We start from the raw sequence: 24,312 nt of genomic DNA, 5'->3' as shown, positions 1-24,312 counted from the left end.
TTTCCGGGCCTCTCCTGCCCGGTCCACCCGCCGCTCCCAGCCTCTGCCGCCCCCGTGACGGCGGGAGTGCAGCACACACAGCAACCCTCAAAGCTGGGGAGCGTGAGGGGGTCGTTCTTACGGTCCTCGTAACCAGAGACGTTTAGAGCTGATAGCATCGTGCAAACCATGAAGAGCAGAGCTGCGGATGGAGGAAGGTGGGGAGGGAAGATGGGAGGTGGGGTCACCGGGACCATGTATAAGGTCAGCACCCCTCGATTAATTAACCCTCATGTCCCTTCCAGTAAAAGATCTGAGAAGCTTGATATCAAGTGGAAAAGCCAGTTCGCTTGCCTCGGAAGGATCGTATGAAAAGGGGAGAAGTTCTCAGTTCTTTACTCAAGTCCAAAGAAGAGGTGAGGACTTCCCTGGTGGCGCAGTGGTTAAGAATCCGCCTGCCAATGCAGGGGACACGGGTTCGAGCCCTCGTCTGGGAAGATCCCACATGCCGCGGAGCAACTAAGCCCGTGTGCCACAACTACTGAGCCTGCGCTCTAGAGCCCGTGAGCCACAACTACTGAGCCCACGTGCCACAACTACTGAAGCCCGCATGCCTAGAGCCCGTGCTCCGCAACAAGAGAAGCCCCTGCTCGCCACAACTAGAGAAAGCCCGCGTGCTGGCTTTCTAATGGGTCTTTCTAACAGAGACCCAACGCAGACCAAAAATTAATTAATTAATTAATTTAAGGAAAAAAGAAAAAAAAGAAGAACTGACCCCAGCTTCTTCCACGGCATCCTTGTCGGAACCGGCCTGTGAACATGGCCATTCAGGCTCATCACGTGTATCAGCAGTGATCGTGTGTGCATTTTCTTCACACCGGTCCCCTCGGTGATGCTGAGGCCGTACAGAAGAATAGGCAGTGCAGTGTGGAATTAGTATAATCAGTGCTGAGTTGTACGAACTTGTCGGAGAAGGTTTCTAAACTACTTCCTCAGATCAATAACTTTCGGTCATGAAAGAACTCAGAGGAACCACCTTGTTCTTTTCCCAAAGGATCCCGAGATGGGATGAGACATTTCTTGCGGATGAGACGAGAGCTGAACTTGAAGGGTCGAGGAAGAAAAACGTGCCTTGCTGATTTGTCCAGGCACTCAGACCTGAGTGGACACGTGTGCAAACAGATGGCAGGTTGGGACACCGATTCTACCTTTCTGATCAACCCTGAGTCCCCCAAAACCTCCACAGAGTTCATAGAGCTGCTATTGGGTGAATACGGAGTCATAACTCAAGAAAATATTCAGAGAGGTTTATAAAAATTAATGTTTTTAAGTTTCCGTAGTTGCCCACTGAATGCGAACCTTGGCATGTATCTGAATTATTACACATCTGCCTTATCGATATGGTTCAGTTTCAAGAACTGATTGAACAAGCCATACATGCAAAGGAGGCACAGAACCTTAGGATTCCAGACATGAATATATGAATCCACAAAGGTCTTAAAGTTTCTGACCACGTATCAAAACTCTAGGGAATGTTTGCATCTACTTAGCTCTGTGAAAATGCATTCTCTTTTATGAAATGGCTGAAATCCAAACTGAGAATTGCAAGCAGAGTTGGAAATCTGGCATCTGAAGTGAGGTGTGTCCAGACTGCAAGTATTTAGGAACTCTCAAAAAGAGTCCCCTTTGCTCCCTATATGTATATTTTAATCAAAATCAATTGACAGCTAAAAAAAAAAAAAATCAATTGACAACTAGCAAGATGCCCACAATTACAGTTTGGTATTAATAAGACGGAATACTTTTCATAACCCAAGTTTTGTCGTTCATTGACCTCACCAGCCTATAAATACAAATTATCTCATCTGGTCACGACCCAAGTTTCACGGGCTGTTGTAGGTCATGTTCCCAGGGAAGTAGTTGATTAAGGGCTGCTCTCAGGATCAATACTTGTGAAGGGAAAGGGGGAAGCAGGATTAGACAAAGGGAGAAGTGGAGATGCGATACAGTCGTCAGCCAACCCATGTGGAGCTCTGGACCTGGGGCAGCCTTTTAGCGTTGTCCCAAATTAGGGCAAGAGGGCCTTTCAAAGCAGGTTGTCACTAGAAGGAGGTGTGATCTTCAGATCACCAGGCAGATTCCTTTAGCTGCGGCAAACCCCAGAGGCTAACAACTGAGGGCCGTCATCTGACAGCGCTCCCAGCAGCTGGGGGACGAAAGGAAAGCATTTATCCATTAGCGCTTATGCTCTATCAGTCAAAGGTTTGCCCCCAAACCTTACTCCCCAGAACTTCTGGCTTAGTCAACGCATGGGCCCCATGTGGCTCAGAGAAGCCCCACGGCAGACACTGGAAGCTTCGGCAGAGATGTGAGGTGTGGGCAAGGGGCAGGGCCCTGTCAGGTGGCCCCCATAGGAAGCTGCTCAGAGCCTGCATCAGTGGCTGTAATAAAGGACAAGAGATGCCCAAAGGCACTGAGGTGGTACCCAAGAGGTACTCCAGGTCTAAAACTGGATGCTGTTTTAAGAGCATCTTCTTAGTAGAAAGACAGGTACCATATTTTATATGTGGAATCTAAAATCTGACACACATGAACCTGTCTACGAAGCAGAAACAGACTCAAGGACATAGAGAACAGACGTGTGGTTGCCAAGGGGGAGGGGGGAGGGGGGTGGGGGAGGGATGGAGTGGGAGTGTGGGATGAGCAGATGCAAACGATTATATAGAGAGAATGGATAAACAACAAGGTCCTACTGTACAGCACAGGGGACTATATTCAATAGCCTGTGATAAACCATAACAGAAAAGAATATGAGAAAGAATATGTGTGTGTGTGTGTATAACTGAGTCACTTTGCTGTACAGCAGAAATTAACACAACATTGTAAATCAGCTAGACTTCAATAACATTTTTTTAAAAAGAACATCTTAGAGAAAATCTTTTGATCTTTAGCAATCCCTAAGTAGTGACACCCCCCCCCGCCCCCCTGCCAGTAAGAGTTATGTGATGTGAGGATAGTTGAGCCACGCACCATTCTGGGCATTGAGATTCTATGTATGTATAGAGCCAACATTTGAAAAGTATGTCCTTTGTTTCCTGTTTCAAAGTATGACGCTTCATGAATGCATCGGACATTATATCTGAAAACAGATTTACGCCAAACATCTTGTCCAGCAAACTCCGCACAAGTTAATGTCCTTTGCAGAAAATAAACAGTTGAAGGAGTGAAACTGTTCATATTACGCATGTGGGTAAGAAGCCATTTCTGCACTCATTTTCAGAGTACCTCTGAATTTCCAGAAGCAGCTTTCTTTTAGGCTGGCTGGTTTAAGTGCAATTTTAAAACAATGTGAATTTTCCCACTGTCCTCTTACGTACAACCCCTGAAAATGTTTCTTCTCTGAGAATCCAGTCCTGATTTTTTTCATGGTCAAATTAAGCTGCAACAAACAAGGCAAGATCCTATTTACTTTTCGTTGTAAGTAGGTCTCTGCTGTTTAAAATAGTGTGGTCTTCCGGATCACAACCCTGACGCCAAGGAACTTAGCACTCGGCTACTAATCGGTCCTGGAAAATGGACTGCGGGCAAAATTTTTGAATCTTGATATACAGCTGCTCTGCCCCTCTCTTTGAGAATAACGGGTAATGGAATCACAACTAAATTTACTTAGAGGGAGAGCTCAGCAAACGCTGGTAAAAAATTGGAATTCTACTCTATAGCACAGGGAACTATATTAGTATTTTGCAATAACCTATAAGGGAAAAGAATCTGAAAAAGAATATATATACATATATGTACATATATATATATATATAACTGAATCACTTTGCTGTACACCTGAAACTAACATAACCTTGTAAATCAACTATACTTCAATTAAAAAATTAAAAATCTCAAAACAATTAAAAAATTAAAAAAAAAAAAAAGAATTAGAATCCTTCTGGCTGGAAGAGTAATGATGAAGGTGCAGAAGGCATCACTTGAGTTCCAAAGGCAATGGTGGAGAAAATCTCATCTCTCAGACCGTAGCCCTCTGTGACCTGTTCTACTGACACTTGACTTAAGTAGTTACGTTAACCTACTGGAGGTTGGCTATTTAAAGTTTAATTAATCAGCTACTAGCATTTAAGTCAAATGTATGCTTATCATGAGAATTCTTAATATAGTTGACTCCTGGACTACCCAGGGGGTTAGGGGCCCCGGCCTTCCATGAAAATCCGAGTGTAATTTATAGCTGACCCTCCGTATCTGAGGTTCCTCTGTATCCGCAACTCAGCATCCACGGGTCAAACGACCCGCTGATCATGCAGTACTGTACTTACTGGGGAAAAAAATCTGCATATAAGTGGACCCTCGCAGTTCAAACTCATGTCGTTCAAGGGACAACTGTACATACCAGAGTTTTAAAACTTATAACAGCACATAAATTCGATACTATTATCTCTCATCGCAAAGTGCCTGAGGCACAGAGAGGCTAAGGAAGGCCTCCAAAGTCACACAGCTAAGCAGTGGTAGAGCTGGAGTTTAAGTCAGGCAGCACCAGCCACTGAGGCCTGCCTCTTTACTCCACATCCTCGATTCTCCCCTTATCGTCAAAAAACAAGGGAGGGATTTGTCCCAGGATGTGACAAAGAGGCCACGATGAGGGAGCCAACCTTGATGGGGGCAAATTAATCCTGTCTGGCTCTCCCATGGCCGGTCCTTCCACCCCCGGGGCCCAGGAGGAGATGGGGGAACCGGGGCAGCGAAGTTACCATTTCGCTCCATCCACACCCCCAGCTGCAAAGTGTTACTTAGATGCTCCTGGTTGGGACACAGTGCAGCAGGCCAGTCAAGGCTCTAAACTCCTTGCAGTTCAGAAACCTGTTTGTCCCGCCTCAAGCCCTCTCCTCAGACTTACTTCATGATGGCACCCCGACCTCACGATGGTTCTGCAGAAAACAGTTCTGAAATCACCGAGCTGCCGAAGACCACGAAAATAATACATTCTACACCACGGCTGCTCTGTTCCAGGTGGTTCCCCCCGGAGGTACCGGCGTGGAACAGTCACAGGCTGCCCTCACACCCAAAACAGAAACTTTAGCAACGAGTTTCTTGTTAACGTAAGGAAAGCCTGATTATTCATCAGCCCAACAAATTACTTAGGGAACACTGGTCTGGGTATGGAGACTCTGTCCACGAACAGAAAGGCCGGTTTCTGCCTCCAGAGCTTACAGTTGAATAGGGGTGATGAATGTTGCCCAACTGGACCGGTCAGGAGTATTTAAAAAAAAAAAAAGTGCCAGGTGCTACAGGATCACTTAATAGGAAGACCTTCTCTTATGGAGGCGCCAGGGAAGTCACATTTCACCCGAGGCCTAGAGAATGAACAGGAGATAAACCGACCTGGGGGGGAATCCATGCAGAGGAACCCACGTCAGCAACAGGCCTCCTCCTGGTAAGCTCCCACCCCGGCTTCCCGCCTCTGCTTAGACCCCTTCCCTCCCTAGAAGCTGGCTTTAGGGACCCCCCCCCATTTCCTGTCAATAGCACTCATCACCCAGAGTCCTGGTTAGCTGTTTACTTTTGCACAGTATCCCTGGCAAACGGGCCACACCTTGAGGCCTGCGTGTCCTGTTTCTTTATTTCCCTCATTCACAGGGACACTCCATAAAATGTCTGTGGAAGGAGGAAAAGCAGGGGAGAAGGAAAGAGGGCGCAAAGCGATGAAATAACACCTCCCTGCAGCCCCAAGTTCATTCTCCACAATGCCCTGGTTTCAGTCAAATGGAAAACGACCGCAGTTGGACCCAGTGGTCACAAGGACCGGACCCCGAGCCCTTCGCACGTTAGCCTAGCGTGCAAACATCTGTGTGAGGCGGGGAGACGAGGATGAGTAAGACGCGGCGTGTGTGTTCAGGGAGCTTATGATCTAGGGGTGGGAACTCAGCAGACACGCACGCCTCCCATCCGTCCATCGTTCCGCCAGAACGCGGCGCAGAGACGGCGGGACGGGTTTGGTGCCAGCCGTCCAGGCAGGATCCCGGCCTTGCCCGCTGACAGCTGGCTTTACAACCGCCGCCGGGGCCCTGCACGAGGAATCCCTGAGGCATGCCTCTCTCTGCTCGCTACGAACTTTCCCGCGCCTTCGCCGGTTCTTCCCAGCCGCGGTGGGCGAGCCCCGAACCCTTCCGTCCGCGGGGCTGCCCGTCCCCTCCTCCTCGCAGGGCGGGATCCGGGCCCGCCCCGTCTGCAGACGCGGGACGCCTCCGCGCGCCCACTCGCCCGGCCGCCCCTCCCCCGCACGCCGTCACCTGGGTCACGTGGGCGACCCCCTCCCCCGCCCCGCCGGACTCAGCCGCTCGGCCCCAGATCCTGGGGGGCGGGCGGCGCGTCTGCTGGGCCCCTCGGGGGTCCCCGACCCCCCCTCCGCGGAGCCCGGGTCGGCGGGGGGGGCCCCTCTGGTGAAATCGGAACCGGGGCTCCGAATGAAGGGGAGCAGATGTCCCTGTGTTGCTGGGAGGCCCGGGTGGCCTGCTGTTCAGACGGCGGTCGTCGGGGCGCTGACCTTCCGGGGCCGCCGTCAGTCTCCGTGCAGATGGCCCGCCCGCCGCCCTGCCCGCTCCTCCGCGCGGGGACCGCGGCAGCCGGCGGGTCGGCGGCCAGAGGGAGCCGTCTGCGTCGGGGGCGGGGGGGGCCGGCGGGGGCGCCGGGCGGGAGGGCAGGGCCGGCCCCGCGCACAAAGGAGCCCCGGCGGCGGCCCCTCCGAGGACAATGCAGCCCCGGGGCGCGGGGGGCTGCGCCGCGCTCCAGCTGCCTCTTCACAGCGAGGCCTGCAAACGTGCCCACTTGATTCTAAATCCTCTTAGGCGCTCGCCGTGTGAACCGGGAAGGGGGTGGCCCTCCGAGCCTTTGCAGCCCCAGGCCTGGAGCCCAGGCGCTCGGCGAGCGGTCTGCAGCGCGAATACAAATAGAGCCGGCGTTTTGGAGACGCGGGCAGAGTCTGCAGGCTAACCAGCAAACGCCCCGATCTGGCCCTACAGTGCCATGCGGGGTCCTGAAAAATGTGAAGGGTGTTTCCCCTGGAAGGACTTCCTGCTAAGTGTTCAGAAAAGCCAGCTGAGCTGCGCTAAGTCATTAGTCACCCAGGTATTTACACTGTTTTTCCTATTTCCTTTCTCTCTTGGCCTCTGTGGTCAGTGGTACAAAATTCCTAGGAACTCCCACCTAAACACCAGCTTCCTGTTTATGCTCTCAGTGGCTTTAATGTTAAGCTGTTGAAAGCAGTTGACCAAGTCTCTATGAAACGACCAGCAAAGGTTTGCAGGTGAACAGAGAAAAAAAAAGGAGGGGGAACCCTAAACCCAAATGGGTAGGTCAAAGGTTCGGGTTCATTTTTAATCACGTATGTCAGAATCACAGGGGGAAAAGGTAAAAGTGAAGTGTAATTTGATGCCTAAGATCGTGGCTCAGTTTCATTTGGCCCCTGTGTCTACAGGAACCTGTAAAATATGATCCGCTAAACTATGAACGTTTTCGTTTCTAGCAGTTAAAGGCCTTTTTTTCTAATGTGGCATGACATTCTTTTGTTATAGAAGGCTAAAGTTCGCGCGTCAGCACGATCTGTGTGCCCCTGTGTGTGCCTTACACCTCCCGGGGCTGTTCTTCCCTAAGTTCCTGCAGCAAAATGTTGCATTTATGTAGCTACCTGAATTGCAGCCTCCCTGACCTGGAAAGAACCTTAAAGGGCAGCCCTTTTCTGATGCAGAATTCCCTGTAGGACTCCCACGAAGTGAAGGATAGGATCCCTCTGGAATTCCCTACATCAGAAGATAGCATGTTTCCTTGACAATCTGATTTTTTTTTTTTAAGGTTTTCGATACATAAAACTAGAATCTGTCTCCACTTATGGAACCAGGCAGAGTTAATCTAATTTCTCTTCCACATGATATTACCCTTCAGGTATTTGGAGGCAACTCCCATGTCCCCTCAGAGTTTTCTCCCAGTTAAATACCTGCAGATCCTTCACCAGTTTCTGCCGTGGGTCTGAGTCTCCTGCACCGTCCGAGTATCTGGAGATGCTCCAGTGCATCTGAATCCCTTTGAAACTGAAGATGGTGTTTCAATCATGCGGAAACTCAGCCTAGAAGGCAGCACGGGAGGAATATGGCTTAAACCCAACAGGGAAAAGCAAACCACGGCCAAGTTATTCAGACGAAAATAAATTTTGATTTTCCATTTTAGTCTTTTTCTACTCTGTGGCAATCATGCCCGACTCAGTTTTGAAGCCCAGGAAAGAAGGAAAAAGCTGTATTGCTAGCTAGCAGCGAGCCTTTCATGTTCTTGCATTCTATCCTCACAAAACCCCTCTGAGCGGGTACTATTGTTATTCCTCTTCTACAGGCTCCAAGGTCAAAGAATCCACCCAAGGTCACACGGCTAATAGGTAGCAGAGTGAGGTCTCTAACCTGTGACTTGCGCTTTCCATTTCCTGAAGCTGCTTGCCCTGGAGCCCACAGTGAAAACGGAGGTCCTGGATTGGATTTGTTTTTCAGCATGTTCTATGACATGCAGCTTTAATTCAAGGCCAGTTCGTATACATCCTATTTATACAGCTACAAAATCTTTTGAAATGCAAGTTAAGAACTTTAGGGGGGAAAGTTCTTTCTGGACGCAAATGAAACAGAAATTCCAAGTGAAAGCCAGAAGTCATGCCAAACATGGTTTTATTCCAATGGCATTACTTAACGGTGAAGTGTTATATTACCCTTGAATTTCCTGCCTGGGCTCAGGATAGGCCGGGCCCTTGATGCTATTTCGATTGTCCATGTATCACAGCAACGCCATCGCCCCTAACTCACGCCGGCCCTCCAACATGTCAGTTACTCAAGAAAAAGGGTAGAATGTTTCCCATGCACGCACTATAATTTTTTTCGTGTTGCTCAGCCTGCCAGAACAAACGTAAAACCACAGAAAGATGATTTAGATCAGCCTCTTCATTGCCTGGCTGTTATTTTACAGTTTTAGGAGGGGTTGGACATCAAACACTTGAAACTGTCATCCACACGTTCCTTCTCGGAATAAAGCAGCATTGGCGTGGACCCCTGCTAAATTATTTTCTACCCCCAAATGTTGGAAACTTTTGCCCTCCAGGAAAATACTCTACAGAAGACACACTGAATTAAGGGAGTTAGTTCTGAGAAAGTCTCTTGCGGTCTATAATAAACTGGCACATGTTGACATCTGGCCAGATGGATTCTCCGCCTTAGCAGGGATGTTGCTTGGATGTTTAGTTTTTCTGATTTGTTGGCTATTATAAATAGTGCTTGAGAGAATTTTTTCTTACTGCCCTATCTAAAGCACCCACCCCCCAAAATCACTGTCACATAAACCTGTTTGTTTTCTTCAAAGTATTTATGGCAACTTAATGCTCTATTCCTTACACATTTGCTCATGGTCTACCTTCATCTTGATCACGACTTGTGCATAAATCAGGTAACCTGGTCTATCTTGTTTATTACCTAGCATACAGTAGGGCCTCAGAAAATGTTTTTTGAATGAATACATCTTTCGTGGATGTATATGTTGCTCTTACACAATTTTCTCCTTAAGATTAATTCTTTGAGTCGTCAAATTCCTAGAGACAGAAAGTAGGACACAGTTGCCAGGGGCTGGGGGGCAGGAGGAATGGGGAGTTCATGTTTAATGGGTGCAGAGTTTCAACTGAGGAAGAGGAAAAATGTTCTGCAGATGGATGGTGGTGATGGTGGCACAACAATGTGAATACACTTAATGCCACTGAACTGTACATTTTTAAATGGTTAAAATGGTAAATTTTATAGTACCTGTCTTTTACCACAAGAAAAATACATGAATTCTTCGAATTGAAATTCTTGGGCTAAGGGTAAGTGTGTATATTTTAAATTTGGGTATATGTTACTAAACTTTCCTCCAGATGTTATGTCAATTTACATGCCAACTACCAGTTCATGAGAATAAGCATTTCCCAGCACGCTGGCAACATTCTTTTCTCAGTCTCTTTATTCTTTGTATTTGGTAGGTAAACACACGCACACACAACGGTATAGTTATTTGTGTCACTATACTTATTATTAAGAGTTGAGTATATTTTTATATGTTTGGTATTTCTTCTTTGGTAAGAAGCTTATGTGTTTCCTTTCCCATTTTTATTGGGCTATTTGTTTCCTTTTATTGATTTGTAGAAGATCTGTGATCAGTAAAGATATTAACTCTTAGTCTGTTATATAGTTTGCAAATGTTTTTCCCAGTTTATTATTTCTCTTTAAATGTTATTTGTAATTTTCTGCTGTATGAAATTTAAAATTATGTGCTGTATCAATATAATGTTGGGATGAAAAAGTCCCTTCCTCATTCCAAGATTATAAAAATAGTCATCTATGCTTTTATCCAGTACATTTGTGGCTTTGTATTTTTATATTTGATGCATCTATATGTTGATGGTAGGCAGTAAGGTAAAGATCCAACTGAATTTTCTTTTAACAGATAAGTTATTCTGTCATCGTTTATTATAAAGTCCATATTTTCTCTCAGTAATTTGAAATGACATCTTTTTGTTGTAATAAATAGCCATATTCTGAGGCCCATTTCATTGCTCTATCTATCCCAGCACCTAGACATGCTGTTTTATGTACAGCGAGTTACCAGTATATTTAGATGGTGCTTATTGCCGTAAATCTTACACTAGTGACTAACCTTTAAGAACTGATCCATTATTGGAAAGATTTTAAATTACGTATAATTGTACATTGGAAAGGTATAGCCAGGCAGAGAATTTCCTCTACTGGGAGTCAGCAAGGAAGATGCTCACCAGGACCAGTGGTAGGAAGGAGAGGGCTTGGCTGGGATGCTGGGCACAGTGTCAGGTCTGCCCGTACAGCCAAATCACATTCCCCAGCGAGATTAACTCAGTTGCCACGTGGTGGACAGAAAGCTGGTGGGCTTTGCCCTCTTGGCACTGAGTTCTCTCTCTGCTACTTACTAGCTTTGTGGTCTTGGATAAGTCACTAAAGCAATCTGCTTATCTCAAGGCAAAACACAGCTCCCAACAGGATCGTTCTATAGGTTAAACTGTACATTTAAATGCGCTGTGCAGATAGCATCTAAATATTGATTAGCATCATTATCATCATTACTATTACTACGACCGCTGTAGGGGAAGATGGTCTCCCTCCCGTGTCTTCCTGCTTCTGCCCGTTCACCTGCATCCCGGCCCGGCCCCTTCCTGGGAGACACCCTTGTCCTCCAAGGAAGAGCCGCCAACGGAATGGCGAGGCTCAGAGGCCGCCATCGTTCGAGGGCGTGTTCCCAGCCAGTGGCCCCTCTGATGCACCTCATCTAGGGCACCGCTGGCCGCATGTGCTCGTTCTCCCCCTAAGACAGTCTTAATTCACTAATCCTATCGTTTACATTTCCTGGCGGGGCAGGAGGTCTTTGTGTCTGTGTGGCCTTCGGTCCAGACCACAGGCTCCGATCCAGCTCAACCACTGAGTGCTGTGTTGGGGGCCCTGGGAGATAACAACGCCGTGTGTTTGGGTTGCCATTCTGCCGTTGTTCCTTGCGCGCCATCACAGGTGTTCCGCTGTGACACACAATCAAACCTCATGGGAGGGGGACTGACTGACAGAGACTTGGGACACTGCTAGTTCCCTAACGATAATACCGTCCTGGATGTCAAACCCTCACCTCTCTGACCTCTGAGCCCTGACAATTACCTGTCCCCAGCCTGGGTCGGTCACTCCCACGGGGCGACCCTGTGGGGCGCACAGAGTGATAGTTCAGTGGACGTCAGTGACCGTTACTGCTCCTACCACGGGCTCTGCAGGCAGGGAAGTGGGGTCCCGTGACCGCGCCCGGGTCTCCACCCCCACGTGCTCAGTCTCTGCTGATTCCTTGCCCTCCACTTGGCCTTGCCCTCCACCTCCAGCGCCTCTGGGCCCCTGGCCTGGCACCTGGCTCGCTCTCGACCTTCTACTCTCTGGATCCAGCCCACCCTTCGCCCCAGCCCCTGCCTTTCCTCCTCCAGTTTGCCAGGGCTCCTTACGTTCTGTCTCCGTTTCTCTGGGTGGTGTTTCACCAGGCATCTCGCCAGGGTGGCTAAAAGAAAACCTAATGAGTGTTCAAAGCATCCCACGCCCAAGCAGGACATGAGAGCTGCCAGCCAGCAGGGGGTTCTGTGAAGGACAGGCACACAGCGACCCGTGGGCACGGCCCACCCTGGAGCCTGCCCTTGTTAGAGGGAGGCTGGGTAGCAACTCTGGCATCTCCGTGCGTTCCTGCAATGCCTGTGCCACTTACTGGGAGTCAGAGGTGGGCAAGACAGACGTGATTCTCAGCCTCCTGGGAACTCAGTCCAACGGGGGAGACAGACAAACACCACGAAACACGTGAATAAACAACCCAGCGTGGCGAGTGCTGTCCAGGCACGGCCGGGTGCTGAGGTCAAGGCGAGGGGGCCTGGCCTGTAGGCCCACTCAGACCTGACGCCAGGGAAGCCCTCTCTGATTGCCTTAATTCCACTTTCAACATGAACTCTTTTCTCATCCCATACAGATTTGGAAAGACTTCCATCAGCTCCTCTTACATTCTGTGACTTGTCTAGTGACAAAAACAAAAACAAAAAACGATCACCAGGTGGTAAGTAGCGAAACCTGTAAAAGAGAGCATCCCTGGCCCCAGTCACACTTCCCTCTTTGTTTGCCCTTTGACACCTTTTACTTGATTGCATTGAGGCCTGGATTAATTTTTCCGGGCCCAAGGCCCATGCTAATTTACATGGCTATTCTATATAGGGGTCAGATCCAGGAAGACAGCAGGCCAGCCTGGATTCACAAACAGAGTCACATCCATCAAATAGCTATGAGCTCAATATACTGAGGGAGAAGAATGGAGGGTAATGAGAAATCCTACCGCGGCCTGAAAGCGTGACTCACCAGGGTTGCCCTGTGGTCAGGCTGATGGGTAAAGCACTCCATCATCCTTATGTTCTCCTTGTCAAACACTTGTGGGATTCCATTTTGGGCTTTAGACATGTAATTATGGTTCCCATTGTTTCCAAAGCCAGAATGAAACCTCCGATGATACGATTAATTGTGAGCTAAGTGGAGCGCCCTCTTTCATTTTATGCCCTCTTTTACGATGCTCGTACAAATCCTCGTTTCCTGCAGCGATGCTATACACTGCCGAACCACACTCGTCCCTAAAATCCACGTTAATGTTGTCATGTTTAGCTGTTGTTCCGAGTGGGGAACTGGTAGACTGACTTACAGCTGGGGCTAAGATCCACTATGGGAAACTCCATTCTTTCACCGTATTTGGCGAAATACAAATTTGTACAAATACAAATACAAATGATGTTGTTGACATCATCAACAATTCTTTTGGTCACTGGCAGTGTTTGTTCACTTATTCACATATTCATTCATTCGATCAATCAACAAAGACTATTTTAGGTCTGTTACGTGAGAGGAACTGTACTAAGTGCAAGGTGAAAAGGCATGGTCTCTGAACTAAAAATAGAGCTGCCATATGATCCAGCAATCCCACTCCTGGGCATTTACCCAGACAAAACTCTAATTCGGAAAGATACGTGCACCCCTATGTTCACGGCAGAACTATTCACAATAGCCAAGACATGGAAGCAACCCAAACGTCCATTGACAGACGAATGGATAAAGAAGAGGTGGTACATATATACAATGGAATATTACTCGGACATAAAAAAAGAATGAAATAGTGCCATTTGCAGCAACATGGATGGACCTAGAGATTATCAAACTAAGTGACGTAAGTCAGAGAAAGACAAATATCATATGATATCACTTATATGTGGAATCTAAAATATGACACAAATGAACTTATCTATGAAACAGAAACAACCTCACAGACATAGAGAACAGACTTGTGGTTGTCAAGGGGGAGGGAAGGTGGGAGAGGGAAGGAGTGGGAGTTTGGGAATAGCAGCTGCAAACTATTATATATAGGATAGATAAACAGCAAGGTCCTACTGTAGAGCACAGGGAACTATATTCAATATCCTGTGATAAAGCATAATGGAAAAGAATATGAAAAAGAATATATACATGTGTATAACTGAATCACTTTGCTGTACAGCAGAAATGAACACAACATTGTAAACCAACTATACTTCAATAAATTTTAAAAACCTCGGAAAGGCATGGTCTCTGGCCTCAAAACTGCCCGGCTGGGAAGGTGTCCACCTTGGGGCAGGTGTTGTATCCGAGTCACCTGGGCATCTTCTAAAGTCACATATGTCTGCTCTTCTCACCCCAGACTCGTCCGAGATTCTGATTTGCCAGGTCCAGAGAGAGGCCCTGGCGTGTGGATTTTGAAAAAACAAGACTCCTACGCTAGTTCTGATTACACCCTTGGGTGATGAACCACTGGTCTAGTGATCTTTCCAGAACTCTGTAGAAATCAGCTCCTTTTCGTGGGGCAGTAGGGCCACAAGCCCCTCTTGGCCCAAGATGTCAGGAGCTGCCCTGGGCCAGGGGTACCACGGGCTCCCGAGGGCCTGTTGCCAGGCACGGGGTCGGGCCTGCACTGGCCACCTGCTCTCATGCCGACTCTGGCTGGGGCATCTCTGCTGTAGTCTGTCCCTGGCCGGGGGCGCCCCTTTGTGCTGAGCTTACCTGGTCCCCTGACCTCTTCCCTGGCTCCGAAAGCCCGCCTTCTGGGGTTGGCTCTGAGGTTACACCTCATGACTGTCTGAGCCCCCTTCTCAGTGCCGTGGGGACCCAGGGCACCTGGCTCTGTGGGCTGAGGAGCGTGGAGACGCCGAAGCGGTCAGAAAAGTGGCATTTAGGGAAGTGTCAAAGCTCAGAGGAGGAGGTGGGCAGATGGGCAGGGAGGCCCCGTCACCAAGGAAGCTAAACAGAGAGGGTGAACCGGGCTCTGACAGCAGCTTCCGAGTGCCGGCTGGGAGTGGGAGGCAAGTTCTTTATCAAGTGCCTGCAGGTGGGGAGGGCGGGGCGGGGCAATTAAAGGCCTGGGCGGAAAGCAGGCCTCGGAAGGGACGCAGCCCCTCCGGGCCCTGCCTCTCGCCGCCGGCTCTGTGACCGGCTCTGCATCAGCTGCCCCCCGGCGCTCCCTGGCCTGGCCCGGGCACCGCCCTCCCGCTCTGCCCCGTGCAGCAGTCAGTGTGACCAAGCTCGGTCCGAACACCGCACGGTCACCGCTGGACTGTCACTTTTGAGTGAACGGCAACGGTTTGTCTCACGCAAGGCCCTTGCCAGCTCGTGAACTGTTTTGCTTTGTTTTTCATTGCTAGCGTCGCGCCTGATTATTTTGGACGTGACGTTCTGGCCTGAATACGGCTGAGACTGGGGACAAGTCAGAGATGGTGTAGTCACTGTTTTACAGTGTAAGGCTGCGTATTTAGAGACTGGCCCAGCCAGCCAGGATTTAGGGTCCGTAAGTCTCCTGAAGGGATGAATGCAGTCAATCCAGAAAGTCTTACTTAAACTAAAATAAGCTGGAAAAGCACAAGTAAAACCAGAATTAGCTGGTGTAGGTTTGCTAACTGTGCGATTTGCTGGTTTTTGACCTTCAATCATCACATCCTCTCGCAGCGCGTCATCCGTCGGTTCATTTGCTCGGCTTTCCCTACTGGGGGGGCGCGGGGTGTCACCGGCGGTGCCTCGGAAGCCGACCCCAAACCACGCCTCCTTCCGCATGGCCACACCCCCTCCCCCCATACATGGACCGCCGGGCACACGTGCAGATAAAGTGAACAGACGCGGTCCCTGTCCCTCAAGTCGCCCCGTCGGGTGAGGGCGACAGCCACAGAGCAACCGTTCCAAGGTGATGGAGCCTGTGGTGGCGTCTGACCGGGGGCTTGAGGACGCAGAGCCGAGAAGCAGGAGCTCGATGAGATCGGGGGAGGGCGGCCGGCGTGGCTCGGGGGGCCTGGGCGGAGGGCAGGCCGAAGCCTGACCCGTCGCTCCGTGAGTGGCTGTCCTGCGCGTGCCATTCCGGCCCCTCTGCCTCTTCGGCGTGACCACGGTCCACCCGCGGGCGCCCTCCAGGGCCTCAGCTCAGCAGGAAGAGAAAACTCGGCCCCTTGTTCTCGGGAGACAGGGAGGGGCCCGGTGGAGGGCGTTTATTTCTCTTCCTTTGCAGGTTGAAACACACCACATCGAACTGCTGCCGGCATCCCCGTGCAGGTGTCCCGCAGACCTGGCGGCACACGGGTCTCCTCCCGGGTGCGGCCCCGACGGAAACCTGTCCTGAGCTCTCACAGAGGTCCATGGCGCGAGGCTAAGAATAGGCGAGCAAAGCAGCCCAGGCTCAGGGATCCGTGTGCTGTGCAGGCCCCGGGAAAGGCAGCTGTAGCAAGCTCAGGCCAAGCCTCAGGGTCGTGAGAGACTTCCCAGCTTGGCTCCTGGAGCTGGGAAAGAGGGGGAGGAAGCGGCGCGGCAGGATGTGGTGCAGTGGCCGTGTGCGGTCTGCAGGGCCAGCGCTCCCAGCAAAACCCCTCCTACAGACGCTTTGAACAGTGCTAGCCAGTCTGAAAAAACAAAAGAGCGCGCGCGCATGCACACACACACACACACACACACACACACACACACACAGCCCCTGAGCAGCTCTTTGCTTTCATCTCCTTCAGTGGAAACTGGGATTTGGGGCAGTTCTCATAGCTGGCAGTCTTCTGAGTACGTATAACCACCAGCAAGGCCGTGAAAGACACAACGTGCACCCTGATAAAGCCACACGTGTCCCAGGCTGACGGACGTGAGTGATGGCCAAAACCCGGAGCAACAACTTCTCGGTGCTGATCTGCAAAGGACCTGGCCAAGCCCGGGGTGTGACGGGGCGGGAGTCCCTTTTCTAACCCCTCCCCGCCAACGTCTCTCCCCTCCGCCCTTCCAGCCGTGGCGCCTGTCCGCTGATCGCTGGCACAGTTTCATTCAGGGGACATGGGTCCGAGGCACTGGAACGATAATAGGTTTCAGTCCTGATTCAGTGTGTTCCAGGGCAGAAGAGACCCTTCCTCTTTGCCTCTGAACTCCTTCCTGAAGAGAAAAGCAAAAAGCCACCCCCAGGAAGGCGGAGCGGCACAGTCACCCCTGCGTCCCCAGGGAACCACTTTGGGGGGCTTCTGTTAGCAGGTGGGTGAGCTCTTTGCCAACCAAGTGTATCAAACCTGAGACGCTCTGAGCACATTGCTGGTGAGTCACACTGAGGGGGATGACTCAGTGTTTTAGAGTCTGATAAGGATCGTTACCGAAATACCTAAGGCAGCTACCATCAACATTTTGGAACGCAAACATTTCAACATGGAAAGGCTCTACCCTTTTACTTTTCATTTCTTTATTTTTTTGATTTACCTTAAGCAAGGCACTTCATTTTCTCCCCAGCTTTGTGGAGATGTAATTGACAAGCCTCTACTCTTTAAATCATCACTTAGAGGAAAAGATCTTCTTAAAGAGATTGTTCTCTTACTCTTTCCTGACCCGGAGAAGAGTCTTTCTTCCAAATACGTCCTCCTTGACGGCTGTAAGATAGTATTGACGGGAAAGGACGGGAGAGGGAATTAGTATTTCCTGAGCGACCACTGGATTCTAGGTCGATGAATAGCCAGTGAAGCAGAATTCTAACATGGGCAGGTCTCCTCCATCAGACTAGCTGAAGAAGCCTGGAGGCAGGTAGCGTGTGTGAAGGCTGGAACCTGAGGTCACACGGTCCAGGTTCGTGGAGACGCCGAGTTACCTGCTCCGCGGGTTGGCGTGGATTTCATGAGCTGACCCTCAAGCAATCAGCACGGTATCCAGCACAGAGGACGTGCTCGGGAAACGCGAGCTCCTTCTCCAGTTGTATCATTCCCAACCCATAGCTCTGAAACCACCTTATGTTCACTAAACACCGATTCACTTGGAAAGACAGACCTGGCATTAACCACAACTGCGGTACAAGAACGATGACTTGTGTTGATGCATATTTCGGGGGGAAAAGGCACAAAGTGACGAGCAAACAGTTTGCCTTTTGGTGGCCTAGAAACGTGTTACTAGTCTGTGCTCTCCAGCGCTTCTGCACCAGCAGAGTTAAAGCCTGCCAAGTAGGAAAAGACGGCACTCCCGGGGGGTCATTAACTCACTGCGTGGATCAAACTCTCACTTGATCCTTCTCCCTTTTATTCAAAGAGATTTTTTTGCAGTTATTCCATTTAGTTCTAAAGACCTGAAGTGTTATGGGTTAAATTTGCTTATGGTGATGGATGGGCATTTGGACAACCCAGGGCTTTGCTTCGAGGGCACTTTTATGAGCGCTGAATATCACCCAACAGGGAAAGAGCCCAGCACCCCCACCGAGAAGTGTGTGTTCCTCTCACGTTGCAGAGAGACCAGGTGACTTGTTTAAAAGTGTCCAACAGATTGGTGACAGGCAAAGTGGGCTGCCACCGGCCACACTCTCACATGGAGGGAAAATGAAGGAGAGGTCATCTGCTGCCCATCTGCCTTTAATTAGAAACAAAGGAAGTCAGGGCTTTTTATCCACTGGAGAAAAACACTGAAACTTGACTAGCTAAACACTGAAAATCCCTGTCATCAAAAGTCCATGGGATAGAGCTTCTGGAAGGCCAGCCCGGCGGTGAATGTTGGTGACGTGGCTGTCCAGCCGGAGAGGGTGCAGAGAGACAGAGAGTCATGGGATGGCGCGTCACAAGCAGCTGGTACAGGCGTGGGGGGCGGGCCCTGCCTTGCCGCCTGCCCTGGAGCCCTCCGGTCCAGTCATGGGCCCCTTTGCTCTGACCTCCTGAGGAGAGAATGGCACCAGATATTTTTCCCGTTCCAGATGCAAAACCAAAACCTTGAGTCCAAATGTTCTCAGTCCAGGGAAAACGTTCTGAGACCTCAGAAAACTCATTCCCCCGGAGACCATTTTCCTGACTTGTAATTGGGTCGGTGATCACCCGTTTTAGAAAGGTTTGGGGTGGTCCAGTTTCCTCTGGGAACCCTGGAGGTTTCATGGTTTCAGTTTCCGGAGTTTTCTGCTGGCCTCGGAGTTCCAGGGAAAACTGAACTTGCTGAGGAAGCGAGCGCCAGCTGTTTGGCCGCAGAGGTAGTTTCATGCTGAGGAAAAGAAAACCCAATTCGGATTCCTTCCCCTTTCTTGATACGAGGAAGCTGGCCTGAGCACAGCCTGTGTGCAGAGGGAGGCTTTGAAAGTTTCATCCCTGGTATACCTGCATAAGAAAGATCTGAAAATTTCAGAAAGACTGAAAATTTCAAAACATTGTGTAATGAGCTATACATTTTTTTTTATAAGTGTCATTAGATCTCCTGCCACCTCTTTGGGGTGTCAGAACCGCTAAGCACCAAGCATCACTCTCCCTAAGGGCCCGAGTCGGTTGGGACTGGGGTGGTGTGAGTCTCTGATTTCCACACACTTTAACACAGTCCTCTAATTTGAAGTATGCAAACTGGGTTTTCTCCCTTCGGAAAGATGATCCCATACAATTTGGTTGAGGAGCTATGCACATTTCACAGCGAGGGGATAGGGGCCATCCAAAAGGATGGAAATTGCTCAAATGAACAATTCGCATTTCCTCTCCTTCCCGGGGGGGAAAATAAATGCAAAAACATCTGTTGTGAAAGTTAAAGTCTACTCTTCAACTCCTCCGACTTTCTCAGTCCTTGTTTTGTACAGCAAAACGCTAACAGAAGGCAAAGTGGCTTTTTTTTTTTTTTTTTTTTTAATGCACGCACAGAGAATCCGAGCTACGACAAATGGTCCAGGGCACCAGTGTGGAGACTGAGAATATCAAGTCGGGACAGTCAGCTTCTAGAACAAGTTGGTGGAGGGTCCCTGTGACAACAGAACTAGTTGAGGAGTGTCAGCAAGCATCCCTGGGCAGCCTGGGTGGTCCTCCAGCCAGCCCGAGGGGTCATTACTTTGCCCTCTGTAACAATAAATGTCAGAAAGCACAGCCCATCTCCCTAAATGAGCAGAAACCTTTCCCCACTTTTCCAGCCCCATCAAATATTTCTCCTTCCAAAGGCAGGACGGTCGTGTGTTTCTTGAAGCTAATCAAGAAGAGACAGCTTGAGGTGCAGGTGGACAGTCACCTCTCTGAGGTCACTAGATTCAAGCCTTCACCATCTGTTCTGGGGGAGCCCAAGGAGCCCCCGTGGGCATCAGATGGGAATTTCCACCTCCCAGCTACAGAGCCATTGTGGGAAGATCCGGCAACACCAGGTCCGGAGCTCCATATCCAATTAGGGCAGGTGTTTCCTCAAATACCAAACACAAGTTGGTTTTCTTCTTTCCCTTCAGAGTTGCTTTGGCTAATTTCATTAGGTCCCTGAGCTTGGTTGGCATCAAGACCAATTAGAAGAGAATAACGATAAAGTCCCGGAGTGTGCAGGGCTAAATAGATAAAAAAGCTGTCGCTCATAGATCCCAGTGGAGCTTTCTGGCAGGAGCCACTTTCCAGCATCAAAGCCATTTGGAGCTTATCTATAAGATGTTTGACCTTTTAGCTGATATAGCTGCTTTGGCCTGATTTGCAAAATACCCGAAGTTTTTCAGCCATGACCTTGGCTTCCCTCTTCTTTTTATTTCTTCTTCTGTCTCTTGAACCAGACTATTCTCTGAGTGTAGTTTGGTCCCATTGGCCAAAGATGTTAGAAGCAAGGGCTGGGTTCAGATATGTCACTCAGTCCAGCCTCTCTGCCCCTCACGATGAAGGAATTCTGTGCAAAGACCTTATCATTGCTGATCTTGGCACATTCCGACAGCCCGCCTGTGTGGGCCCCAGACAAGCCCCCACTGTGGCCAGCTGGACGGATGTCACCAGGGAACCCTCTCATCTCAGAGGGTCACTTCCTTTCTCAGGCTACAGCCACAAGAGCGGTGTCAACTGGGGCTGGGAAAGTAGGCCAAGCCAGAACTGGAGGAAAACCAGGCAGAGTGTGTTTGGAGGCGTCTGTGACCCACAGAGATAGATACCTTCTCTCTGTTGAGAGTGACTTTGGGATTATCTCCATTTGCCTTCAATTCCTAAAGGTCATGCGCTCTGGTCCAAACCATGTAATTCACCGAAATCTGCACGGATGAACTAGATTTTTGCATCCAAATTTCTTTGCTAAGAATCAGCGTATTTCTATCTTGTGATCTTGTGTCTCCAAATATTGCCAAGCGTGTGCGTGCAGGGTGTGGATACACTGGGGCCAAACCTGGGTTGCCATCTGTGTGCAGACGTGTTCCTCATATGTCCTCCTCTGCCAGTTTGCTGCCTGAAACCTCAAACAGGAAACGAAATCTTTAATTCTACCATCTGAGCCAAGGACTCTGCCAAGAGGAAAAGATGCTTGTGGAAAATGTCCCACGAGATTTTCGATGATGTGCGGATTCTTGCCTGGGGTTAAGCTCTGAAGGAAGTTGGTGGCGGGGATGGGGAAGGGGTGGTCAAGAAGAGGTGGTCCGTGGGTCCCGGGAAAAAGAAAAGTGTATCTGGAAGGGCATCAGAAGGGACACGCAGGGAAAGGAAGACAACTTCACCTACGCCACACCTTGCCTGGTCATCGGTGGGTTCTTCTCTTGGCATCAGCAGAGCAAGCCTGCTGGTGAGGGCCCTCAGTGGATGGGAAGCTACTTTTCTCCACACCAAGGTCAACAGCAAACAAAGCTGCCTTTGTGTCCGGTTCGCCCTGAACTTTGCTGACCACCCTGCCCCCAGCAGAGCCGGAGGAGCTGACTCGATCATGAGATCCAGCTCCCATTCACCTGGTTATAGACACGGGGACGCAGCCATGGGTTTCCAAACCTTTGCTCCTGATGTGCCTTCAAGGGCAGGTATCCACAGGCCCATGGGTCTCCACATTGGAAGAACTAATATTAAAGCAGCATCTGCTCTAGATCCAATCTCCAACCACCTGGCCCTTTCCATCAGGTCCTCCAAAAGGCCGAAATAACCTTTAACACGGTCCAGGAAGAGGATCTTATCAGAAAGAGGGCTGCAAGAAGACGAAACTAACTCCCCCCTCTTCCCTTCCCTGACTTAGCCAGGCAAGCTCCTCCACTAGTCTGTTCTCCTCCTTGATGGCCCTGGTGGGAAGGAAACATAAAGGACCCACATGTAACCTTTTCTCATAATCACTTCTTAACTCTTTTGCCAACAAATACAGGCAGAGCCCATGGTGTGTAAGTACAATGGAAACTCAACTGTTGAAATGACTGGGGATGTACTTGGTCTAGACCACCTGGGACCAAGTTGAAGAGACTGGATCCCAGCTGGTTGACTCTTCACCTTGAAAAAACTGCAAGAGTTGCCCAAAGGCCTGGAATCACCAGTTGTATTTTACAGTATTGTGCCTATTCTATTTACAGTAGCCTATTTATAATATTCTATTTACAGTTTATTTACACAGAAGCAACCTAAATGTCCATCGACAGATGAATGGATAAAGAAGAGGTGGTACATATATACAATGGAATATTACTCTGCCATCAAAAAGAATGAAATAATGCCATTTGCAGCAACATGGATGGACCTAGAGATGATCATACTAAGCAAAGTACTGATAAGTCAGAAAGAGAAAGAGAAATACCATATGATATCACTTATATGTGGAACCTAAAATATGACACAAATGAACTTATCTACAAAACAGAAACAGACTCACAGACATAGAGAACAGACTGGTGGTTGCCAAAGGGGAGGGGGGTGTGGGGGAGGGATGGAGTGGGAGGTCGGGGTCAGCAGATGCAAACTAGTGTATATAGGATGGATAAACAACAAGGTCCTACTGTACAGCATAGGGAACTATATTCAATATCCTGGGATAAACCATAATGGAAAAGAATATAAAAAAAAATGCATATATATATATATATATATATATATATATATATATATAAAATCACTTTGCCGTACAGCAGAAATTAACACAACATTGTAAATCAACTATACTTCAATAAAATAAAATTTAAAAATAACATAAAATATTGTGCCTATGAATACAATGAACGGTATTTGGTTTCACTATCAACATTCGTTTCAGCATAATTAAAGCCATTTCATTCCTTGAAAAAATGTACACTCTTATCTTCATATTTAGGGTCTGAGTTCCAGAGTGCCCTTTAGTTCTTTACCATTTCATCTTTTTAAGAAATCGTATAACATACGGAAAGAAAATGGAAAGATTACTCACTTGACTGGAATCAGATTTGAAATCACTCTGAATATATTTCCTAACACTTCCTCATTGATTACCTTGGAAATAAATAACCCCAAGCGGTAGCATCATAAGATTTCTCTTATTACTCTGCTTCTAAAATAAATTCCCAAGAAAGTGCGCAAAGTATCAAAATAGCATTTTCAATATCTGCCAACCTCACCCTCGCATCTCAGCAAGAAAGCATGCAACCAGTGAGTAAACTGCCTCTTTGTCAAACATAAATGTGGCAAATTCTAAGGCGGCTCCTTTTCAACTAAATTGTCTCAGCACGCAGAGCAGCGGGGAGAGGGTTCGCTATAGGACCCAGGCAAAAACCCAACCTGCAGATGATTTTTCCAGAAGGGTATTATATTACGTTCCTGGGAGAAATGAGATGTTCGCCGTGAAACGGCACACTTTCTTTCAGAATCCCCTGCTCTCTTTAAATGCGTTCGAGTCTCCAGAACGTGTGCCTGACGGGCCGCTGGGTCGCACACAGAGTCCCTGGGATGCTAGGAATTCTGCAACCTGACTGGCTGCTGCGATTTCCGCGAGGCCTCACCCCCGCTGGACTCACCCTGACCCCGCATACATGCTTTCCGAGAGACACAGCCTCGTCTAGTCTGGAGCGCCGTGTGATTGGAAAGCAGCCGGGCCCACCCACCCGGCAGCCGCGGTCACTCGGCCCGGCCTCCGCCCGCCTCGGGCGGGGCGGCAATGGCTCTGCCTTGGCTGTCCTCAGCGGTGTCCAGTGGCCCGGCGATCCAGGGCGTGGCTCACCCGGAGCCCAGGCTCGGCCAGACTCACGGAGCGCCAGGCGCTGTCTGCTCGGAGCCTTGGGGGTGACACGGGGGCCCGTGGCAGCCGTGTCCCACGTGGCCTTGGGCGGCAGGAAGGGGCCTCAGTCACCTGGCGCCAGGTGCCCAACCACTCCACCCAGAGTGCAGAGCCCATCCAGGGGCCTATCCAACCCCAAAGCCCCTCATCGCTCACAAGCTTCCCCTGCAGGCCCCCTAAATCCCAGTCCCCCAGGCCCCGTTTCTAATCCAGCTCTCTCTCCATTTCTCTCTACACCCCAAAAGATCCCCTGCCCTACCAAACTGGCCTTCTAGCTCCTGTTTGCAATGCCCCA

General features: G+C 49.4%; 1 protein-coding gene across 1 annotated transcript in view; it reads right to left on the bottom strand.

Moving 5' to 3' along the window:
- Window positions 1-24,312, bottom strand: part of LOC309625657 (uncharacterized protein) — a 192,821-nt gene that overhangs the window by 49,340 nt on the left and 119,169 nt on the right. The window contains exons 7-8 of the mRNA XM_082385705.1: window positions 8,427-22,068; window positions 7,973-8,101 (exon numbers count right to left, since the gene is read on the bottom strand). The gene's annotated coding sequence lies outside the window, so the exon portion shown is untranslated. The remainder of the gene's footprint in view (window positions 1-7,972; window positions 8,102-8,426; window positions 22,069-24,312) is intronic.

The sequence above is a fragment of the Balaenoptera borealis genome (assembly GCF_965194805.1).
Source record: "Balaenoptera borealis genome assembly, chromosome: 3".
Classification (NCBI taxonomy): Eukaryota; Metazoa; Chordata; class Mammalia; order Artiodactyla; family Balaenopteridae; genus Balaenoptera; species Balaenoptera borealis.
This window is presented reverse-complemented; position numbering and strand designations above follow the sequence as displayed.